This window comes from Rhodnius prolixus, unplaced genomic scaffold (genome assembly GCF_049639745.1).
Source record: "Rhodnius prolixus isolate KJV_2025 unplaced genomic scaffold, Rpr scaffold_4, whole genome shotgun sequence".
NCBI classification, from domain to species: domain Eukaryota; kingdom Metazoa; phylum Arthropoda; class Insecta; order Hemiptera; family Reduviidae; genus Rhodnius; species Rhodnius prolixus.
Window position 1 is genome coordinate 25121880 of NW_027411614.1, and position 13648 is coordinate 25135527.

At 33.9% G+C, this 13648-nt stretch overlaps 1 long non-coding RNA gene across 1 annotated transcript in view; it reads right to left on the bottom strand.

Moving 5' to 3' along the window:
• The window catches only part of LOC141455374 (uncharacterized), an 80285-nt gene that overhangs the window by 28654 nt on the left and 37983 nt on the right, over positions 1–13648 (bottom strand). Inside the window, exon 2 of the long non-coding RNA XR_012459234.1 lies at positions 3427–4147. This is a non-coding gene — a long non-coding RNA (uncharacterized lncRNA). The remainder of the gene's footprint in view (positions 1–3426; positions 4148–13648) is intronic.

Genomic DNA, 13648 nt, shown 5'->3' on the forward strand with positions numbered 1-13648 from the left:
CAAACAGTAGCCTATATTTCTCAAACTATTAAAGCTACAGCAATTTCAATAAGCTCATTAGAAAGAGGGTTAAATTTCCTTTTAAATAAGATAATTTATATTTCAAAATGATAATATTAAGTATTTTACTTTTTGGCCCAAACATAAGAAATAGCGTTATAATAATTTTTTCCAAAAACTTTGACTTCACAACCTGTAAATTCCAAAAGTTTAAGCGCGTAGTTCAAGAAAATCTGTGTTTTATTCACATATTTAGCATATTTTTCTAATTAACTAAAGAATAACACACAGATCTAAACTCGTTAAACGAAAATCCTTTCTTTCGAAATTGGTACCTAACCCTCATTTAAACTCATACACCATTTTCTTCTTTTTATTTTATTTGTATTGTAAATTTTATATTTTTGAATATAGTTCTTAAATAAATAAATTATTAAATTACACGTTTGCAAAAAATCGAACTGGATTTGATGATTCTGATCAGTTATATTCTTATGGTAGGTGAATTCCTTTCATAATGCCGACGCTGTTTTGAGGCCTACTTTTTTGCAATTAATCACAGATTTCTGCATCAATTTTTAAAATAACCACTACTCATCATATACCTTTCGAAATGTGACTGTATGTAGATGTTTTTCATGAATAGTACACGTTTTTTACATACATAATATTTTTGAGAAAAATGAAGTCAAAGTTTTTGGAAAAAACTAGAAACTTGCTATTTCTTATGTTTGGGCCGCAAAGTAAAATACTTAATATTATTATTTTGGAATACAAATTACCTTATATAAAAGGAAATTTAACCTTCTTTCTAATGAGCTTATAGAAATTGCTGTAGCTTTAACAGTTTGAGAAATATAGACAACGTTTCGCTAAAAAGTAGTAACACCTTGAAAAAACATGAAATTACAAATATCTATAAAACGGAGCCGAATCGAGCCATAGTTTATACGAAATTTTTTGTTGCAAATGATGCCCAGAATCGCCTCCCGAAGTTACGGTAGTCTTATGCTGAACACCCTGTATTATGTATAGCTTACAGAAAAGGTTTCCTGAAAGAATACTGTAAAGATGGGCTAGAATGAGATGGGTGGCCAGCCAAACATTGCAACTGGAAAATAGAAGCCAGGTAATATCTAGGTTATTGAAAACATGAGCGTATACTATTCGAAATAAAGATGTTGGGTGATAGATACCATGAGCAGATCGTACTTTAGTCATTTAGTCACTGATTAGGTTACTAATTGTAAACTAAACACACATCGTTTGTGCTCGTTTCAAGAAACAGATCAAATTTCAAGCTTTATATTTTTTATGCACATGATAGCCGAGCGGTCCAGAAACAAGAACTGCTAAGAAGCTCAGTTATTGTTAATGTGCTTACGATCGTATATAGGGTAATTTATAGACCAATATGTTGGCTAATCACACCTTATCATGCCAATTGGTCAGTAGTTGGACGCAACGTATTGAAAAAATCCGAATTGCTTTTTCTACCGTGATAAAAATCTCTTAATATTTTAAAAATGAAACTCTTATACAACGTTTCTGCTGATATAACTGATATCGGTAGATACTGATAAGTTACAAATAATACTGATATTTTCTTACTCTATGCAACAACCTTTAATTAGATGGAATAAAATGAAATGATAAGAAAAGCCATAGTTAGTGGCGTGCTAAAGACCGGGTGGCCACTTGGTAACACAATATGTTACGTTGTTGGATTCAACTCCACTCCATATCGATCAACCGCTCAGGTCTGTGACCACTTGTAGAACGTTCAACTTGTTCATATAGATAGATTTAAATTGTTTGCTGGGTAGTGCTTCTTGGTTGAATAGTTATCAAAAAGCAATTCTTTATCCTTATTTTTTTGTAAATTTTAAAACTGTTGGTCGAAAGTAGTAAAATTTAGGGGTAATGGGGGCGTCATTTTCGAAATTTGGGAGATAGAGAAAGTCTATTTGGGAGAGAGATAGTCAATTTGGTAAAAAGACTTAGTTTGGGCGCAAAACTTGTATTTCCTTGATTGGTGATGATGTAAATCATACCAGTTCACAATTTTTTTTTTTTTTTTTTTAATCATTAATTTAGTTACAATCATCGCATTGCGTTATAAGCAACAAGGGAAACAATAAGCAACATATCACACATATTAGAGTGGAGAAGTTACCCAGCGGTAACACTCCAATAACATTCTACATTCTACTGACTCTCTTCATCAGAGAGGAGATCGCGAGGCCACTGACTTCTAAGATGTCTAGAAGTGTTGTCTGGAAATGTTCTTGAAGATAGATGTTGTACCAGTGGATTGTGATGTGATTGAAGGTTAAGATGAATTTTCTGTATCGTGTTTTAGCATCTTGTGTGACGAAAGGAAATGGTTCAAGTCTGTGTGAATGGTTTGGTTGGTGACGTAGAAAGGAGCGTTTACTATAGAGCGAAGAATTTTAGATTACAAGGACTGGATCCTTTGCAGATTTGAGCGTTTGGTTGAACCCCACAGTTTAATGTCATAAGCCCAGACTGGCTTTAATATATAAGTCTTTTGTTGTCGAGAGTGAATTTTGATCTGTTGTCGAGTAGTCTTTTCAGTTGTCGGAAGCGTCTGTTGAGTTCTGTTCTCTTAAGTCGAGTATGAGGGTTCCATGTAAGTCTTCTGTCAAGGTAAAGCGGACTTACGTTGACTACTGGAAAAGGAATTAAATTGTAAGGAAGAGTGATGCGTCGAAGAGTGAAAGAAATGGGCTATCAAACCGATTCAAACTGAACGAAACCAAATCTCAAATTTCCTTTTAAAAATAAAAACTGTAAACAGTAAACTTTTTCTTTTCTTTTTTTTAGCAAAATATCGTTTAAAAAACCAGTGCTCAAGAAAATCTTCGGATTTGGAGTTATAAAGTTTCCACTGTTAGGCACAATTTGGTCATGACTAAATCCTTAGTTCTTAGTATACGTATAATTAGTCTTACATGGACAATGAAAATCACGGACAATATGTGATCCTAAATGACTATAGTAATTCTTCAATGGTTAGAATGTAATCTAGCTGAGACCAATTGCATCATAAGATGAGTTATGATGTGAGTTACTCCAGAGCGTTTGTAAATGGAAAATACACCTGTGAAATAGGAGGCAATTTGGTAACTAAAATCTCCCCACAAGAAAACCTGACACTTTTGTAATTAACTCAACAATGGCAGAAACTTTGCAGGCTTACCAATATCTCTGAAGAAGCTTTGTTTTCAGCCATGGCGATATTCTATCAGGAAAAGAGTTTCCCATCAAATAGATTTTTCGTTGGAAACATACGTTTCGATAAATTTCCCCAAAAAGCAGTATTTACTTCATGTTACAATAAGTATTCACATTTAATTTATAAATAGAAATGGAACTATAAAAATGTCATTGGGTTTTACTCACTTTTGATGTTGTCAGCCATAGGAACTCACCAAGTAAAGCCGTTTAGGCATCTCGGCGGATACCGCTCGACGTTACGTACGCAGCATGTCGGCGAGAATGCTTGTTTTACTGAGTTTTTCACTTGTTGGCTATAACCGCACTAATTCGTTGATAATTGTTGCTTGCAATCGACCTTCGCTCAGTTCAAGCAGGGGATCAGTCGTGCTACTATTGATCTGGTAACGTGATTCCATTACTTAAGGAGAGAATTTAATTTTATCGATAATGATTGTGTTTCATTTCCTTCCTACAAGAATTTAATTACGTATTAGTTAACTGTTTAAGCATGGCTATAAGTGTTAATTACTGTGTTAAATGTATTATAAATGCAAACAATAACACATAATATAACCTATATAAATGGTGCACTGTAATTAGAATGTTGAGAACAGCAGCTATATGAAGATGGTCATGCTAACAACATAATGGATACAACTAGCGCTAGATATGTTTGTTTTTGTTAGTCAACATGGTGTATTGTTGCTAACAGATAGATAAACACATTGACCTGCCTTAATTTGTCGTCCATTAATACTAACAGTTTTATTGTCACCTCGTTTTATTGTTCAAACTGTTGATTACCATCTGTCTCTAGTTTGTCTCACTAACCAGCCTTGTGACGTCATCCATTCATACAGTGCCAACTCAATCAAGGTAGACTATAGGTTTCATTCCGGTTACTCTGTTAGAAACAGAAAAAGTTGTCTTTGATATACTGTTCACTCTCTTATAAATAATAGAAGTTCACTTTTTTTCATTATATATTTTCATTTCAAAAATTATATTTTTTCAGAATTTCTTAGGGCGGACGTTGGTTTAGAGGTTATGAAGCGTAGATTAGTAAACAGGAGATATCCAGATCGAATCTCGCGTATGACTACTTTTTATTTGTCAGAAAAAATGTTTAAAGTAAAGGGTGTGCTTTTGCTCTCGTTCGCGATACCTATTGGTAGTTGGACGATAAGCCACGCCTATAATTTAATAAACATTTACCAATAGAATTATTTTAATTTAATAATTTTTTCCGAAACAAAAAGTGTTATAAATGGAGAGGTAGCTACAAAAATGAAACCACTTCGCTAAAAGAGTACTGATTTTGGCTGATTTTGCAAAATCATCTACAAAATGAGAATTACTGGAATTACTTCATACTTAAAATTTGAGATTCTTCCTAACTTCAATCATCTTTTGTATGATGTTGCGGATTCCGTGGAGGAATTGAAAAGGTTAATTAAGGTGCTCCTTCAGTGAGTCAACGAAAGACCTGATAAGGGCAACACAGAGCCGGATTTTCCTATAGCCTAGGGCCTCAAGAACAATATTCAATCAACATCAATATTTATAATCCATGCCACATTTTTTATAAAGGTTAGTACTACCAATAACAACATGTTTCATTTACCATATTGATATATATCACAGTAATGATGTATTTTATTGTCTCTCATTTAATTTACAAACTTAAAAATGGGAGGTGAAAGGGCCTCATATCGTAAGTTGGAATGGCCATGACGGCAACATCAACTATCTCGAGTGCTCATGAAGGGGTTAAGCTTAGCAAAAAGGCATGGAAAAAGCTTCATGTTCTGGCTTTAATGCCGAACTGAATTTTAAACTAACTTGCCTGTAAAATGCTAGCTGATGTGCTCTACTCAGGTTACCGAACTTCTTCTAGGACACAATTGAAACTCGAATTTCGAACTAGGATAGACCATGAACGATCGACGAATGGCTACTTTTCCAACCTAATACTTAAGATCTTGGTAACATTATACGTGTAGCATGCTCTTGTTCATCTAAAGGATGAAGGATCCTAACCTTTTTATCTCTAGGGACCAGTTTAATAATTTTTTGTTAGCAGGGACCACAGGTTCAATATTACAATAAACTACTTTTAGAATTTAAAAATAAACTTCAATTAACATTGTGATTATGTTTTCAGTTATATTAATGTGCTTTTGGAGCTTGCATTTTCTTAACAAGATGGGGTAATCCTGGGATTGATGAGATAGTTTAAAGCTACACGCACATCATCATTTACTTTTTAGTCGACTCCTGGACTTGTTTTTAGGCGCTCTAAGCTCGCTGGACGTCCCTCTCACAGCGCCATCGCCGCACACGCGGACGCATGTCAAATAAATATATTATTTTTTTTTTTTTTTTTTTTTTTGGCGCATCAACAGCTGAGGTCATTAGCGCCCGGAGCTTTTTCCAGTGCACTGCCGGCCTCCGGACAGTGTTCTCTCGTTACAGACAACACTGTCCATCACCGGACAGTGAGCTGTAAGAAGCTCCTAGGAAGAGAAAATCTAAGGGTCAGCTGCTGGATTCGAACCCGGGACCTCCGCGTGGGAGTCCAGTATGCTAACCTCATAGCTAATCCCTTCCCTCTAAATATATTATTATTTTAAAAATGTTAAATGGTCCGCGGACCACAGGTTAGGAACCACTGATCTAAAGAGACTGTTCAGTCATCTAACTGCGGAAGTTACGGCCACTTGTTTCTCCAATCCGAAAGTGATAAAGGACCAAACCCAGCCACTATTCGAGAGAATAGTGAACAAATAAATAGAGAATTTTCGCCGCAACTGTGCAATGATAGAAACGTAGAATAGTGATCAATTAAGGTCAGAACACATAAACGTGACCAAAATGCTTTACTCTTATATGGCTGTAAATATAAATAAATAATTTCGTACTGAATGGATGAATCATCACGAGCATGAATATTTGACGGTCAAATTCACCTGTAAAAGTATAAAAATTTATAGTAAAAGTCTCCATTTATAAACACGTTCATAATGCACAGGTTATTTACCTTACAAAATGTATTCATGGTATTAATATTGCCAAATTCATTCATATAAGCATTTTTTTTTACAAATCTATCCATTCATATTTAATGGAATAATTAAACTTTTTATTAATTTTATATTGCTTTAATTCAAGTTGAAAATGAATGAGATAGATAGAGTGACAGTAAGGGGGAATAATACTTATTCATATAAAAATGGTAACGATCTTTAATTGGAAAATAATTATTTATTGCTTTCATAAACTCAAATACATAATTACATATATTATGTATGGTAATCAAATAGACATTAAGTATCTTCGATTTATTTATTCAGATAATTATTTCCATTAAATAGATTCTTGCCTTTCGCTTAATGGTTTAAAGAACCCAGTTAATTTTTATTAATTAGTTAATTCTTTTGCTAAAGAAGAGCTCTTAAGAATCCTGTCTTTTTATGAATGAAAATTACTGTGTACGTACACTGTGTAGAGAGATATTTGAGTTCAACAAGGAGCGGCCTTTTTGTGAATTACTTGTATCGATTAATATTTTTTTATTTTTAAGAGAATGGTAGAATTATTTAGTAACATTAATATTACTGGTTCAACAGAGTTACCTTGAAGGTGCTATCTTAATATTATTCAAAGCTCCATATCTAAAGTTGAAATCTGTTGCGTGCATGTTCGCCTATTTAAAAATATACGTATATCTTTTACTTTATTCCCTATACAGAAAGGAAGCTGCTATTACTGTAAGAAAAATAGTTATTAAATATTTCTTTAAAAATAATTTCTTGACGCGAAGATATTATATACAGGGTGACCAAAGTTATATGCTCCACCGTTTTTTAACGGCGGGAAATTTCGAAAAAATAAAAAAACACGTATTTAATCATTTTTAGTCTAGTTTATTTTCAATGATTGACCCATTTTTTTAAACCCCTGTATCTCGAGATACAGCATCCAACTTTTGTTTTTCAAATGGAACGTTATATTTTTTGTTGCATATTTCAATAGTATTTGAGCTTCTAAAAAAACAAAAAAATAATTTTTGAAATCGATTAGGTTTTTCGAAAGTTATGGTAATTTAAAATATGAAAAACAAATTTCAGTTTACTGACAAAATTACGTTATTTTTTTTTAAAGAATCTGTTCAAACTGGGCACAATCAACGGATAGGTAAGCCAAAACTCTGGACTCCTACGTTTTGCTTGTAGCAGCACTTATGGTGGCGAAGTCAAGATCTAGGCTGGCTAGAGTAATTCGACGTTCAGGTTGTTTTTTTCTATAAACGTTTGGTGTGGAGTTTTAGGAAATCAACTAATCGGTCCATACTTCTACAGAGAGAACTTAACTGGTGCAAGGTATCTAACTTTTTTATAAGAGACATTTTGCCAGTTCTGCTTGAAAATGTTCATCTATACAACGTCGGCTAGATCTATATTTTCAACAAAATGGTTGCCCGGCACATAATGCGAGAGTTGTTCAAGGTTACCTGGGCAGAAATTTCCATGAAAAGTTCCTAAGAACTTTATAGTCCCTTCCAATGGCCACTTCGATCTCCGGACTTAACCCCAATGGACTACTTTTTTGTGGGGATATCTAAAAAATAAAGAGTACTGTAACCTTAATCCCGTGGCTTCAGTCCAAGATCTGGAAAGTGGAATAACTCTAGCCTGCCTAGGTCTTAACTTTGCCACCATAAGTTCTGCTACAAACAGAGCTTTGTAGAGAGATTAAACTGAAATTTGTTTTTCATATTTTAAATTACCATAACTTTTGAAAAACCTAACCGATTTAAATTTTTTTTTTTTTTAAAGGAGCTCAAATACTATAAAAATATGCAACAAAAAATATAACGTTCCATTTAAAAAAAAAAAGTTGGATGCTGTATCTCGAGATACAAGGGTTTAAAAAAATGGGTCAATCACTGAAAATAAACTAGACCAAAAATGATTAAATACGTGTTTTTTATTTTTTCAAAATTTCCCGCCGTTTTTAAAAAAAAGTGGGTGGAGCATATAACTCTGGTCATCCTGTATATTCATTTTTTGTTTTTTTTTGTTTAATTTGTGGCTCAACTGAATAAAAATGGCAAATTTATATTTCCACACACCGATATCCGAAACATCATTCAAGAGAAATCTTAATAGCCAATAAGCTTTTGCTATTCTTATTTGACTAAATATATAGAATGGAATCAGTTGTTTTAAAAACTAGGAGCACAAGCAGAGAACAAAATGTAATTTACAGAAGCAATAAAATCCTAGAAAAGAGAAATAACGAGTAAATTTAAAAAAAAAAAAAACATAAATGTAGAAGGCTAGAACTGTTGACAAACTAGAGCAAAGCAGCTGTAAGGTAACTCGAAAGGAAACCTAGAAAGGCAGCCTACACCATTTTAAATACGAAATATTGTTTCATTTTTATAATTTAACTCACGCTCGACACCCACTCACTGATTTAGCGCATTTCCTTTGATGTAGAATCATAAATTGAACAAAAATAAATTCAGTTATAAACAGTTGAGCTTATTGTTTGCTTAAGCAGTTAATTAATTCATTGCTTTATATTCCTTTCAGCTAAATTGAATGTATAACGGGAATTTTTTAAAAAGAAAAAATAAATAACAAGTTCGTTTATTGAACTTACTTCTTGTCTAAAAGTTTAGATGTAATAATTATACTTCTGATCAGCTGATTTTGTTAAAAAGTTTATTGTTTGGCTCCATCCAGGCAACTAAACCAAATAAATTATGGGAACCTTCATTTTTAATTCTGCTGACCACTACTATCTCTACCACTTACGTATATAGATGAAACACGAAGTATTTGGATGAAAAATGGCAAATAATAATACAGAAATCAGTTTGACTCTCTAGAGCTGGGTGTACCCGGAAGAGATGTTGGCTCAGTAGATGGTTACAGATATCAGAAGACAGAGAATAAGGTTTTGATATTTGCTGATGGAAGACAATTAAATAATCGGATGTGATGCATCTTTGTAGTGCATTTAATCAGAGAAAACTAGCTGGCAGAAGAGAGCTAACGCCTTGAAGAACATTAAAGCAATAATCAAGCAGAAACAATTTGCCATCTTAAAAGCATTGCATAAAATGCACTGCATTGGACGGCTAAAGTGTCAATATGTTGTTTTAGTAAAATCAGATACAATTGGTCAATAGTTTGAACAAACCAGGAGCACTTGTATAGGATGTATAAAAAAGGCGATTCGTTCTAGATATCATGTCCTCATGGTGAAAGCTCATTTACGACAAGAGAGGGTAATAAAGACATGCTCGCCAAAGAAGGTTTTCAAGATGAAACTCTCCCATTATCGGGCACAGAACCCTTAAAAATCATTTGATAAGAAGATTGGTTACGGCAATATTGTGCGAACGGAAACATCAACGAAGGACTTGCCCATTAAAAATCTTTTCCTGTAGCTGAAGACGTATGTAATTACCAATTTAAATAAATTACCAAGTAACTCAGGTGCTCTCCTGGCACGAACGAAACAAGCTTACCTGCATAGCGAAAAACTTGGGATATCCTAATGTTGAAATATGCATAATTCCAACCTGAACGAGAGAGCAAAATTGTTGAAGCAAGTGGATGGCAAGCGATAAAGGCTGGACTCCAAAATAAATTGTCTTTAGAGCATGGTGATCTAGTGATTAGAAGCTGGTAAAAAAATACATGATCAGCTTGTCCAGGATTGGTAATCGAACTGTCTAGCAGTAACCAACCGTTCATTTAAGTTCATGAGAGTTTTTCATTTCAAAATGGCAGTATGATTATATTCCACAACTCCTGAACGAAGCCGAAAGCTACATAAAGCATAAAGCGCAATCCTTTGCTGCGATTCTTGAATTTTACAGTCTTAACACTGCATTGCCAATGCTCGAACTTAGTCAGTTATTGCCAATGTGGAGTCACATTGACTCCATTATTTATTTTTATCTTTTTTTACATTGATTTCAATTTTAATAATAACATTTGCATTAAAGGATGAGAAAGGATAGGAATTAAGAACGAAAAAACAAATTTTGTCCACAAATCGGCTTTAACATTTCACGCAGAAGGAATTAACTTCAACTTAGAATCGCAGTAATTTCAGTATTTTCTAGAAACCTGATTGGCTGCCTTCTGATCAGGGGCTTTTTCATTTTTTTTAATTACATTCACTATTTTCTCAATTACTGTGCGCTGTTAACACGGATCGGAAATTACCAAATTCGCTACAAGTTTTTGCTGCAATTCGGACAGAAAATCAATTCTAGAAAGAGGCTTTTTTTTTGTGCCTTGATACTTTCTATGAAAATTATGTAAATTTATCAAATAAGCATTTAGGCAATAATCTAGAGTCAAGTTAATAACAGAAAATCTACTTATATTACCAATCAGGAGTCGAAATGACTCCGTTATATTTACGTGTAATGCCAATCTGGAGTCAAAATGACTCATGATTCAAGTAAACTAATCTGCAAAAAGAAACTAAGAATTCCACTGTCTGCAGCTCGTGACTATCAAATGGTGAGAGAGTGGGGATAGCATATCTAAGAGCATTTCGGGATAGCTATGAGATGTGGGGAAACAAGAGACCATTCCTACTTTTTTTTGGAGTCAAATTGACTTCAGATTGGCAATGCAGTGTTAATTTATTCGTACTACAAATAGATTTTGTTTTTTAATCAAAGTTTTATTAACACAATATAGTTAGTTATTATTATTTTTCCTAAATTTATTTTGTGTAGGATCACAGCCTTCTGAAGCTTCATTATAATTATAACACTATTTCATGCTAATTAAATGTTTCGTGTTAAATAACTCCAGGTTTATTTCTAGTGAAACCTAAAAATTGATCACTAGCTCGATTGCAATGCTTACTTTTACGAAGAAAGTAAAAAAGAATAATATTCTATAATTTTGACGTAAGAATATAACCTAAATGATAATGTTCACAATATTTTAGTCAGTTTTATTTAAAGTGTTGCTATTAGTGCTAATATTTATTGCGTGTTGTGTAAATATAAAAATAATTGGTGGATTTCATGTTCGCACATCATAATTATTTCCGTTCCTAGTGTAAAAGTACTAATCAATTAATAGCCAACTCTTTAATATTGACTAAAAGTCGCAAATTATTGTATAATTGTAGATCCGTGTATTTTGGTGTTCATTAATACAATCAACTTTTTTGTGATCAGGATAAAACGTGCGGTTGTTTCCACATATTTGGAGCAAAAAATTCTGGTATACAACCTAATGGGTCTCTCTGGCAGAGCTCTTGTATATTGGTAACACTTATAAAAGCTCAATTTCCTCACATTTACTATTAGAGTTTCAGCGTTAACTCAGAAAAATTAAAGGCAGATCATTTTACTAAAAATAACAGCTCTTTTGATTGCATATTTGAAATATAAGCTTCGAAAAAATAAATATAAATGAAATAAAACTAAAAAAATAGAATGGTTAGCACTACTATTTGACTTTTGGGTAGAAAAAGAACGGTTCTATTCAAAGATTGAGTCAATGCAGTGAAGTATAGTCAAGTATAAGAATATAAGGAGGTAAAGTATAAAAGAATGCAACAATTTTATACTTCTTAAATTCAACTTTTTTTAAAATTTATTTATCCTTTTAATGTATTTTACACCTGTACCTGCAAGGTACAATAAGTAAATGCGATAAGTGTACATGAATAGCGTGGCAGACGTGAATGACGGTCATCCAGTGATGGCCGCCATTAGTCACCCAGTTGGTCACGGGGCCAACGGCGACTTCGAGGATTGGAGGGTAGCTGTAGTTGAAGATAAGTTTGCAGCTAAAGGGTTGGGATGAAGTGAGAGTTTTTGGTGAAAATTTTTATATCGAATTTTGGCAAGTTCGGAGATGAGTGGAATTTGGAGATCTGTATGTATAGTGTGGTTGCTAACATAGAATGGAGCGTCTACTATGCGGCGTAGTATTTTGGATTGGAGTGTTTGCAGTCTATTGATGTTGGATTTTTTAGCTGTCCCGTAAAGTTCGAGTCCGTAAGGCCCATATTGGTGTGAGAAGAGCTGTATAGAGTCGTCGTTCGTTCTGTAGTGAGAGTTTTGAGCGTTTGTCGAGTAGTCTGGCTAGAAGTTTGTATCGTTTGTTTAGTTCGGTACGTTTAAGTCTCGTATGGGGGTTCCAGGTAAGTCTCTTGTCTAGGTACATTCCAAGGTACCGCACATGGTCGGCTGGTGGGATAGGTGTATGATGTAAGAAGACAGGTGGTGGAAAACAACTTAAAATCGAATAATTAATATTTTAAGATATTAATTCGTTGTCTTCACAACATTTAAAGATATTAAATATTGGGTTGGCAACTAAGTGATTGCGGATTTTAAATTAGAAGGAAAATTCAAAATTTTCGCTTAAAAATATAACTTTATTCAATTAAGCATTTTTCGTTTTTGTCGATGACCTTTTGCCATATTTCAGGCAGTGTCATAATTCCATGTTCAGAAAACTTCTGATTTTTGCCAGCAAAAAACGAATTAATTGTGATTTTACATCATCAGCATCATTAAAAATTTTACGATTTAAGGAGATCTGCATGGAACGAAATAAATGGTAATCTGAAGGCGCAAGGTCTGGGCTATATGGTGGATGTGACAACACATCCAAACCTAGTTCCAATAATCTTTGGTGGGTGACCAAAGATGTGTGGGGCTTTGCGTTATCATGCTGGAAAACAACACCCTTACGGTTTGCTAATTCTGGCCGCTTTTCTTGAACTTCATCGCTCAGTTTGGCGAGTTGTTCAACGTAGACGCTTGAATTAATCGTTTGGTTTCTTGGTAAAAGTTCAAAGTGCAGAATTCCTTCATAATCTCAACAAACTGACAGCATAATCTTTTTTTGTTGAATCTCAGCTTTTGGTGACGTCTGGGCTGGTTCATTTTGCATCATGCACGACCTTTTCGGATTAACCTTGTTGTAAACTAATCTCTTTTCGTCGCTAGTAATCAGTCGTTTCGGAAATGGATCAATTTCGTTGTGTTTCAGAAGCGAATCGCAGACGCTAATGCGTTGCGTCAAATGAATTTCCTTAAGCTGATGAGGGATCCATAAATCGTGTTTCTTGACGTAGCCAAGTGGTTTTAATTTTTTTTTTAATGCATGTACGCGATACATTGAGCTTCTCTGCAATCTCACGAGTTGTGCTATGACGATCTGAATCAAAAATAGTCTTGATATGGGTCTCATCAACTTCAACTGGACAGCCAGATCGTTGCGCACTTTTCAGCGAAAAATCACCAGAAAGAAATTAGGCAAACCAATTTTGACACTGCCTTTCTTTCAAGTCTTCATGACCATATACGGCACATAACGTCTTATGTGCTTGCGATGCG